This window comes from Solanum pennellii, chromosome 10 (genome assembly GCF_001406875.1).
Source record: "Solanum pennellii chromosome 10, SPENNV200".
NCBI classification, from domain to species: domain Eukaryota; kingdom Viridiplantae; phylum Streptophyta; class Magnoliopsida; order Solanales; family Solanaceae; genus Solanum; species Solanum pennellii.
The window spans coordinates 40189258-40201787 of record NC_028646.1 but is presented as its reverse complement, the minus strand read 5'-3'; positions in this window follow the sequence as shown (position 1 = coordinate 40201787).

The following is a 12530-nucleotide window of genomic DNA, read 5'->3' as shown; positions in this document are numbered from 1 at the left end:
AACATTCCTAAATGTTGTAGCCACACTGTCATAGATGTGGTAAACTTCACATGATGACTAAGATTCTACGGACATTACTTCGTAGACTCCCTAGGACTCTTAAACTCTGTGCTCTGGTACCAATTTTATCATGCCCGGAGCCTACAGCTTGGACATGGCTGGCACTCAAAGACCATGTCTGTCCTCAAGCAAGTTCTTTGATTGACATACTTAAAATAGTGGAAGACTCAACTCAATATGATAGTAAGATAAAGCATAGTCAACGAAACACTTTATATAACAATCTTTACAAAATGGCACTTAAGTTTCAACAAGATAATAAACTCGAAACTAAAATATTCTCTGTGTACGAGTCCTCTAAATTGAATGTGCTAGATGTCTGGATACACCCCACCACATCCTAAAATAACGAAAACACTAAAGAAAATGAGAAGGATGTCCTCCGAAATGTAAGGAGGCTCACCACTAACTATGGAGCATGATCTTGATCAACTAAGAGGTGCATACTAATCCTAGTTACCGGCATCTGCATCACAAAATGATGCAGGCCAACTGGCATCAGTACATTGAATTTACGAGTATCCGAGTTGGAATGTTAAACACAACTATATAGCTTGAAAAAGCAATAAGGATGAACTTACCTTGGCTCTTCTAAATTAATAAGAAAACAACTCAATATAAAGCAATAACTACATTTCGATTATGTATATATATTAAACGGGTAAAACAATGTAAGCTCTAAGTTCATTAATGATAGAAAAATAATAAACACAACTTTACATATACATGAAAGTACTATAGTTTATGTGGGAGTTTTTTTAACTGACAACCACCACTATGAGCCTAAGTGGTTATAAAATTTTCGTCCACAGTGCTAGAACTCTTCAATACTTTGTCGTCGCATGGAACATGCTCAACCTAGTGTATCCACTGGCTAAAAGTATGTGATCATTTAAAAAGTATGACATGTTTATACCCACGATAGCTACATGGTTCACGTAATGACTTGAGTTATCTGAACTCTCATCTCCAAATCAGTGCTCAATACTACTGCATAAAGTTACTTTAGCTCGTACTTTTAATAAAACTTCCTTTCTTGGGCTGAGATAATTTACTTAACCCTTTAGCTTTAAAAGTTTCTCTTGGAATCATTATTCCCCTCATAGTTCAAATTTTTTTTGGAATTTTCTAGTTCCCTTTTACCTTAAATGTGATACATTTATCAACATTTAGGGAAAACTTAGTCACCCTTATAACTTTAGAGAAATGAACTCAACACTTGCTCTTTACTTAACTTTAAGCATTAACTCTTAGTGAATACTTAGTTCCCTTATAGTTTTTGAGAATTTAACTCAACTCTTTTATATTTGCTCGTCTTCTAATTTGAGCCTCAATTCAAACATAAAATGATTGTTTAAGACTCTTCGAAAAATTGAGAATTCACTATGACTTGCGTCTTAACTTTAAAACTAGACTCTTAACTTCTTCGACTTTGATCTTAACTTTCCTTGAATTGGATTATGGATTAAAGGATCATGTCTCATGTTTATGAATGATTTTATTGTTTTTATATGTACTTTAGAGTGATGAAATCAACTAGGAGCTAAAGGCACATAACTTAGGAACGAGTATAAAGAGATAGGGAAAGAGAGGGGTCGTGGCACTCTAAGATGCATGGGGATCTAGAGCCTGACGGACATACTTTGTCCTCAGGTGCTCTTGCTGGAGCAACGCGCTTGGGCCTGACTGACATAGTCTTTCCTATGGCGCTCTGGTAGGCGTGGCGCTCCAGGGCCTGTCACACTGGTTTTTTGATTTTTCTTCTTCGATATTCAATTCTAAACCTCCCAAAGTTCAATAGATCTTTCCCTTTAATCATAAAATAATCATTATACTAATTAACCAATAGAATAGACCAAAAAACAGTCTGGAACCATGAATCAAAACTACTAGACTTGAACCACAAATTTACCAACATAGATCCAACAATTGTTTATCAGGAACTTTATAATTTATCATTGATTAAATTGAAAAGTTGATGAATTAAACATGTTAGTTTGTGGGTGAACTAACCCAACACAAAATGGTCTCACATACCTAGATAGGGATAATCCCCGATGAAATTCACGCACGATCATGGTGTTTGTGGATAATTCCTTATCTTCCTCTCCTTTTCTCTTCTTCTACCAAGCCCTATGTATTCTTAATCTTGTTAAACTGAATAAGAATTTGGTTTTTACCGATAAATAAACCTTAAAAGGAATTAGGACATGCTAGGATGAAAATACAACTTTGCCCTTATTATAATCCGAATTGGATTTTCCTCCGCTCAACAACCCAATTTCCGAAAGATATATCTCCCTCATACGACAAAGGATTTTCGCAAACTTGGCGTCGTTGGAAACATCATTCCAAGGGCTTACCAAACATATAATGAACTCATCCAAACTTCCCTTGATCTTTAAGTTATGGCCATTTTAAAATAATCAAAACTCACATTGGTAAGCTTGATATTTTCCAGATTTCCTTACTTATTTCCAAAAATGATTGTTCTTGTTTTCTTATCTTATTCTTACTTAATTAAAGTCACAAGATGTTACACCAACCCTGGTATTGGATCCATTTTCATACTCGCCATGACCAAACACACAAACCTACGGTACGAGTGTCTACAAAAATTGTTCATAGTTTACTAACCCAACCAAGGCTTGGGGTGATCTCCCAAGGGAGGGATTTTGACAAAATGTAGTTAAATTAGAATTTCATTCTAATTAATCATAGATAAAGATATTTATGAATAAATCTTGTCGAATAATAGGGGAGACATACAAGAGTAAAATATAAAAATTGGGGGTTTTGTTACAAGTACAGTAATAACGATAAAAATCAAAAGGGAATAAGGTATGGGGAATATTTATTGGGTGTGGACGCAATAAAAATTTATATAGGTAGTTGGGTACATGCTTTCGATAGAAAAATTTCAAGATAATAGTAACTAGACTAATCTTTAGATGGAAATAAGTTCCCTCTCGGGAAACTTACACCATTTCAAATGCATTTCTCTCGGACACCCATTTTTTGCATGAAGGATAGCCTATGCCTTACATCAATCACTCTCTCAAGTTGAGTGTTAGAATATGGGACTAGTGCTCAACCTCTTTGGCTGAACCTCAAATCTACCCACGCCTAGGCAATCAGTAGATTTCGTGACCTCCCTCTCTGACAAGCCGAAAACACATAGTGCCTTTATATAAGTAAATACTAACACATTAAACAAACACTAGGTTATATCACCATTAAAATTCATAAAACCTATTACGAAGAAAGACCCACCAATAATATCAATACATATTTACTAAATCAGACCCCAAGATCGAGGGTTCTTAGCCACACATTAAACAATAAAAAATCACACCCAAAATAATAATGAAATGAGATGGGTATAAGAAATTAAACGTTAATATGAGAAACAAATAAGATCAAAAAACACAACTTTGAACTTGGGGAAGATAAAAACCTTCTTTCTTCAATTCTCCTACAAAACCCTCTAAAATTAATAATGATTTTCGAACCCTACAAATAAGGCCTACAACTAGTATTTATATCTTTAAGATTAAGTTATGGGGTGGACCATTGGTGAGGTTAATTGCGACAGCTGAATGACTCGACGATTCGCCTTTTTTCTGGTTCATAGCCTTTTGTGATTTTCTTTAAGCATGTTTGTGTTCTTGATCATTGGGCGGTAATTCTCTACTTCTCAGAAATGATTGGTAACACACGTACTTATCCTTTCATCACCTATAGATCTATTTCCTTCAGGGCTCCTTGTATTGGAACAAAAGGCGAAGTGCTTCCCTATGGCGATTTGCCAAGTGTTATTGGTGAAGCTCATACTTTAGCTTTTACGTTCTTTCTCCTTTTTGCTTGTAAGTGTCCATACGTCCACTAAACACTTAATACTTGAAACTAAACAGTTTTCATTAGATATTAAAACAAAATAAGCATTTGAGGACACTATTTCTACCAAAATAAAGCCCTAAGTTAGTACAATTTGTGCACTTATCAAGAATCCCTACATATAGAGATTTCTTCCCAATTCAAAAAGAAGAACAAAACAAAACCTACTTTCTCGTACCGTAAAAATACACAACTCTTTTCCTTTTAAATGGTTCTTCTTATTATGGGATGATTCCAAAAATTATTTTCAATTATTCTTTCCATAATAAATTACAAATCATTCAACTAGAAATTCTTAATTGAACTCCCTTATTTATATTTTGAAATTCCCTATTAAACACTTACGTAATTCTCCATGGTAAGATTATTTATAGTAATCAATAAACAAAATTACTAATGAATTTAATAGAGTGATTAATTTTCTTCAGATCTCTACTTATCATATTTCCTGTGTCACGTTTATAATCCACTTGTAAGGTTTGACATGATGAAAACATATAAGCTTGTCATAAAGACATATCAATCGATCTCTATGACGAGACATAGATTCCATCAACTAACTTATTATTTCACCAATATACATCATTATCATCCAACTAGAAGGTATTGACCTATCTCAAGATCTAAGATTTTAATGAATCAAAAAACAATTAGTATATACAGATCATAATAGTTATATCACGATTAAGAATATAAGTACATTTAATAGTTTACAGAATATGTTTTTCCCAACCAGTCTAAAACAAGTATTTGTATTCGCTCTCATGCAATACATACAAAATGAACTATAACAAGTTTGAACTATATAGTTCCCATAATAATGACAAATTAGACATGATAATGTGCTACAATCGTACCGATGGTGTGTGAAATTTACATCCTAATGGTGAAAAAATATTATAATTATAAGAACTGATGATTTTTCCTCTATATATAAGATACAACTCTACACACTAAATCATCTACTATATGTGTAAGAAAAGACCATTAACAGATCTATGATATATTCAATACGAATAAATATTTATATCGTAATGACTAGATATGTTAACATATGGCTAATAGTATATATCCCAAAAATCTCCCGCTTATAATTTTAGCCGTCAAATTACTAAAATGTTTATATCAAATTCAAGGTTACTAGAATATACCCTATAAATATCCACTTTAATTTTTAATCTTTAAATAAATTAGGGGTTGTTTGGTAGGCTGCATTAGAAGAGATACCCATGTATTATGTAAGGTATTATTTAGTACCATGTGTGGTAGGAATTTGAGACTATGTATAACTAATCCATCAATTAGATATGCCTCCTACATTGTATTATAGAATATATTACTAATACCTTCCATTTTGAGATATTAGTAATACAAAGAATATGACACTATGGGATAAGCTTATGTAAAGACAAAAATATCCTTAAATCATTTTGATGATTTTGTGTATTTTCTTGATTTTATGATTGTACTAGTAAATTTATTTAAATAAACTAGCTTACAGATTAATTCTAAATTCAATACAAATTTTAAATTTTAGTTGTATATTTGTATATGAAGTTTGTTATATGTATATATATATGTATGATTTTCAAATTATTTTTATTTTAAACAATTTACAAAATTAACAGATATATTAAAACTAATTTGCCAATTTTATGTGTACATATAGATGATTTATTCAATTTTACCATTGTTGACCGTTATTCTACTTTAAAAGTAGATGTTTTATATATTTTTAATTGAAAATAAAATTTTTTGAGTGATAAATTTATTAAGATGACAATTACTTTTTCACAAATAATTCAAGACAACTAAATTCTTCATCCTATAACTAGTTAGAAGGTAAGAAAATCATATTTTCCGACAATTATCTACCTTGACCCAGTTACATAATAATTCAAGGGAGTACTTGTAAAAAAGATTTTTATAGAGCTATAATCCATAAACAATATGAGGTAGGACAAAATAAACTAAACACTTGATAAAAATTAACACTTCATTACTAATCTCTGCCCTACTAATCCCTACATTAGTAATCCATGCATTAGTAATCCTTAAATTTTTAATCTTGTACAAACGACCCCTTAGTATACTATTTCAAAACACATGATTAATAGTATGTTTTCTAACAACCTCTCACTTAGACTCTTAATATACAGTTACAACTTTCAGAGGGATTCATTTATATCTTATCGAAATAAATTTATCAAGCTACTTCCTCACGCAATATTTTCTAGCAGTACTTTAGTCGTAAAAAATAAATTTTGTACTAAATGCTGAGAGACCTTATCATTAAAACCTTGAAGAGTGTATTTCTTTTAAGGATTGCTATCATGAAAGTTCTCTCAAGAATACAAAACAAATCGATCTATTTTATAATTCTCCTACTAAAAGTAAGTTCTACTACATTATCGCACTGTTATGGTATTTAGTATTAGTATTTTCTTCATAATATTTTTGATATTGAAAAGTCAACCACTTTTCATTTAGTGTTCGTTTTCTCAACATCACTCCCACTATTTGAGGTTGCATATTTAATATATTTAGTAAGGCTTGTCCCACTACATAAATGTAGTGGAACAGCTGTTATGACATACTAGGTAAATGTTCTAGAACGTCTAAATTTTATATTGACTTATTTTTTATTTCCTTGTTCAATTTCTATCAAATTAGATTACTTCTGGGAAAATTGTTTACTAAATGATCCTATTCTTTAATTCAGATAGTTCTATTAACAATTGTCTTATTTTTTAGGACACTATAATAAACATTCTTTCATTCTTTAGTATATCAAATTACCACACACATTCTATACTTAGTTCAAATTTTCTTACTATCCCACTCAGCACATGTAATGGACAATCCTATATCTTAACAATAGACTTATGTAAAATCTATGGTTGTTACAGTTACTAATTTAAAATAAATTAAATTCAAAATGTGATATGTAGTTATTAGAACCTATTCCGTATAAACTAATAACAAGTCAATAATTAATCTTATCATTTTATAAGAATCTACTTCTTTTCTCTTCTGCACCAATCTTTTATAGAATGTCTGACACTAACAGTAAAAATACAATACCGAGAGGTTTACATCACTACAATAAGATTATAGTTACTTTATATCTTTTTGATGATACTATTTTCATTTTTCGTAAATAATTTGAGTTTATCATGGCATTTAGACTCACAACATAAAATAAATTCTTTTAATGAGTAAGCTTTTTGAAAACTCAAAATACTTAAATTTACTTCTTGACCAAATGCTCGTTTATTACACAATTAAGAAAAAATTATTTATAACTAATCACTTCCTCTTTTTCCTTTTTAAGAAGAAAGATCTCTTAGTCATTTTTCTTCTAAATAAGAATCACAAGTTTCTAGTGACTGCACTTTCCATTAACCGTTATGTCAATCCATTACCAACCCCTTAAAATTTTATTCAGAATAAATGACTTAGACGCTAATGTACAGATAAGTTTACGTTAATTTAAAAAATATTTTCCCTTATGAAATATATTAATACAATTCATTTCCTTAAAGATAATACAAATAAAAAAGACACATCAATATACCTGAAGACGTTAAATATTCATCAAACTCAATGATAAGAGAGTTACAAGGGAATATATTAAATACTCATCTCTTCTCTAGTTAGATATTGAAAATAATTCCTTATTACATATGTTACATTTACAATGCATTCTTTCAATCAATATATTATCTCTACAAAAAAAATTAAGTAGTACTAAGTGGGTGAGTAATGTCAATTGAAAATATGAGATATTGTAACGACCGGGTATCACTGTTATAGAGATACTAGTAGGAAAACAATTGGGGTTGGATAAACTTTTCATAGTACTAGGATATACCCAACCTTGTCTAGATTTTGAAGGAAATTGGAGTCGTCAAGGTTTAAGGAAATGTTGTAGCAATGGGATTAGTATATAGTAATTTCATTGCATAACTTGCTAGATAACTTGATATAGGATTCACACTACTTTAGGGAATTAAATTTAGATAAGTAGACCTCCAGGAGCTTGCTGCCTCGCTTCAGGCTGTTGCGAAGGGATTCTTGCCAATGCAATGACGCTGCTACAACATGATAGGTACCACTGTAGTTTTCGAGACAAAGATTGAATTATAGGTTTTTAAGATTTTATAATACGGATCTAACTATTTCAAAAAGAGTAGCTGCAGCGAGATTTGTGCAGCTGCATTGATTCCTCTACAGCGGGATGAATGTCGTTATAGAGGGATGACATGTTTTAAAATCGTAAACCTAACCGTTAGATGACCTTATTTTGTATTTTTAAAAATTTTTAGTTAAGATACAACTCTGGGATACTCTAAATATTTTCCCACTATTTTTGAAGCTCGAGGTAAGTTTTTCACTCCCAGAATTTTTTTTCGATCCATAGAATGTTTTAGAACGGGTCGATATTGATTGGAAAGGATTTTTTGAGTAAATATGTGATGGATTTAACCCAAAAGTGATTAGTTGGGTTCAAAGGTTTGAACTAGGTTTCATAGTGTTTATGTATTTTCGGAATTTAGCGTTTATTTAATGACTATCATATATAAATTATTGTTGGTAAAGCACGAACAAGAGTGTGATTCTATGATTGTGTCATCTATGCTTTCTTTGTCTCATTGTGTTATTTTTTATCTTTATGCATGTTTCAATATAGATCATAGATCTTGAAATAAAATATATAGAAATCAATACCCTGAAATCGTGATCTAATGTGTTATCTTGGTGTTATTGTGATGTGTGATTGGGATTACCTCCCACGTTCCGCCACACTAACTTGGATAGAATTGCCACGTTCTAACATGATAATTGGGATCGGTTGCCATGTTTCGTCATAAAAAATTTATGTGATTGCCACGTTCTGACATGCTAATGGTTTGAGTTTGGATTCCCCAAGAAGACGAACTACATGAAGCATGTGATTTGTGATGTTGGTTCTTATGATAGAACTTAATATGATGATATTTATGCATGTGTTTTAATGTTGTAATTTATTTTTTATGTTACACTAATTTGATAGGCGCGTAATCATACCCGTACACTGTACTTGTGTACTGATTGTGTACTTGCCCTTATTTTTGTTGAGTACAGGGCATCTTCACTTGACTATTGAAAAACCTTGGTTAGGAGATCTGTGATATATTTGAGTTCAAGGGTGAGACACATCGTTCGGTCTGCCATGGAATTCTCTTTAGTCTATTTCCACCATTTCAGATCTAGACCTTATTTTAGTTAGTGTGACGGTTCAGTAGAATTCTTGGTAGATTTTGTTCTCTTTTCTAGTTTTGGCACATTGACTTTGTGATTCTAGGTTTACTTTCCGCACTGTTTTAGTTTATTTAAATTGCTTTCGTAATTTAATACCTTAGTTTTAGATTATTTTCTTTTTTTTTATGGTGATAGTTCTTCTCCCACCAGAGGGTTAGGGTGGGTGCCAATCACGACGGTTTGGGTTGTGACATATATAATACATTAAATAGATCATAATATTTAGAATAATGCTAAATAACTAAATTTAGAGCTCCTTTATACATATACATTCATGCATGTCAAATTGTCAATTGATATAAATGGAATATTCTCATGCAATACACATACATGTACAATGAGCGATTATTCACTCCATACATTTATACAAACATAACTCATATAGGGAGTCTATTGTTTGCTAAATTCAAGTGAAATCCTCTAGTTAAATTTACCCAATCATATATTGCTCTCTTTAGGAGATTTAATAGATATTATTAAAGATTTACGATTAAGTACATAGTGATTTGCATTAATTTCATATAATATAGATGAAAATATAAGACAACAATAAAATTTAATACTTCACTACTTATCAATCTTGGTAATCAACAAATAATATTTCTTATTAGATCATTGTTATGATTCTACCAAATCTTAGATCAATCAGAATCCACTTTTTCCAAATTCAAAAACAATGATCAATTTGGTCGAAAAATAAAATTTGTCAAAAACAGAATTTAAGATTTTTCGTTCATATTTCCTATAACATATATAATTTGTGAAATAGATATACTAATCAAGAATAAAGAATAAATTATTAAAAAAAAATTACGTTATCTAAAATTTTTTTTACGTTATCTTAGTATTATTTTCAAAAATCAACATTTTTTGTATACATTGAATATTAGAATTCAGAGCACACGTCATAGATATTCATGTATCTGGAACGATAAATTTTGATGAAAAATAACTACTCAGGCAATATAAATTTGTGATGTAAGATATTCACTACAACAAATTTAGATCAAAAGATAACTTCGATGGATTTTGTATGTTAATCATGTCAAGTCCATATAATTATCCCTAGATTCTTTGATCCAACCTAATAATATTGGGATTGGGAGAGTCAACACAAATTATAAAAATTAGAGATTAAATTTTAAAGAATTTTATATAACATCTCGTAACACGAAATAATTAGGATTAAGCATAATCACTTCTGGAAAGAAAGGGGAAAATCTGGAAATTTTTCTATGTTCAAGAAGTGAGTTTCGGTGATTTTCAAACGACAATAATTTCTATCTCAGGGTGAGTTAGAGGTAGTTCTTGATATGGTTGGAAATACCTTTGATATATATTTCAAACTCCGTCGAGTTTTCACACTTTTGATATCTTATAAGGGTGACATTCATATCGGAATTTGGGTTGTTGAAGCGACGAAAGTCCAATTCCGGATTCAAGTAAGGGAGAACTCGTCTTTCAATCCATTTATTTCCTAGTTTGTTTTAAAGATTTATTAGGATTAAAAATTATTGTTATGTCATATTTAGAAAATCAATTCACTTTTAGGGCTTGGGAGAAAAGAGAAGAGAAAAATGAGAAGGGAAAAGATCAAAGTTTCGCCAAGAATGCGAAGGAATTTAGAGTGGAATTAGTCGGGGATGATCCCTATCAAGGTATGTGAGCTCTTTCGTGTTGGGTCAATTCATACACACCAATATTGTTTCAGTTTAGAAGTTTTTAAATTGTTGACATGATTAAAAATGAATTCTTATAATCTTGTCGAAACATTTTTGGTTGAGTTGATTGAATTCCCATATATGTTGATTACTAGTTTCCTATATTGTTATGGGTTTAGATCGGACGGGTATTGAAGGTATTGATGACACTAGAAGTTTGGGTAGAAACCGTGGAAGTTTAGGCGATTTGGAATTACAAAACGAGTTGAAAATTATGTCAGACGCACGTGGGCAAGAAGAGGCGCATCAGGAGTACAGTGCAGCAAAAAAATGCTTTAGTCAACTAGGGTGTCAAGACCATCAAAATGAATTAAAGTTGTTAAAGCATTACCTGTGCCTAAAAAGATTTAAAATAATTTAAATAAGTGTTGCACAGTATGCTTACTTTATTTGAAGTAAGTTGGAGGTCAAAACCCAAGAATGTGTAATGATGTTCAAAAGTTAACCTTGAGACGTGCTTGTGTGTCTTAGTGTGTCTAGGAATATTTTATGCGTTTGTTTTGTTTGAAATTGATATGCAAGTTCCTTAACTTGTATATGATCGTATTTGCATTGGAAACGTTAGGGCATGACTCCCAAGGGTCCCGCATAAGGTCCCTGAGGTGGACCAAAAGGCTGCCTAGACAGCGACATGACAGTTTCTATCTACGCCAAGAAGGAAACCCCATCAGTTTATATACTCCCATCGATGGGAGGGCGTATGCCTATAATTTTCTTTGGAGCTTAAGCCTAAATTGTTGCTCATGAGACCCAAATGATGGGTCTACAAGGCGTAGCCTTGTGACCGTCGTTTGGTGCCTGCAACTTGTGCAACACACTGTTTCACTAAAGGGGTTAATAGGAAATTCACCCCATATTCCAAAATTACTATGGACGGTTATTATAGCTTCTTTTGGTTATATTAAGTTTATTAAAAGAATGAAGACCCCTTTCCCAATCCATTCTTCAAAATGAGACTTCCCTCTCAACACATAACCTCTCTAGAAACTTCTGTTGGAGATGAAACTCAAGAACATCCAAGGTGATGGATTCTCAAGAAGTAATCATAATGTTTTAGTTGTTTTATTATATCATTAGTTATGTTGATTCTTCATGTTTAGATAATTTTTCATATAAAAAGTTTCTTCAAAGCTTTTCAAAGTGATTTCATGATAAAACCTTCAATCTTTCAATCTAGCCATTGGTTCTTTCTCAAAACGATTTTCTAAAGCAGGATTATAATGAATTATAGATTACCTACTGCTTGAATGTTATTTCAATCAAATTTCATTATGAATCCATGATCCTCCCAATTTCTCAAATTAGCCTGTAATGTGGGCAATGTGATCTTGATTCTATGTTGATTGAATTAGAATTCTAGTATGTTGAATTACATATTGCTACTATTTTATGTTCATATTGATGGTGAATTATTGATGATTTATCAACTAGATCGAAGTTTAGAAATTTGGTAAGTTTGATCTATAGTACTCTACTTCCTATTAAATTGATGATGTAGTACCCATTATGTGATCTTGATCTTATCATGGTTGAGTTAGTATTTTTATT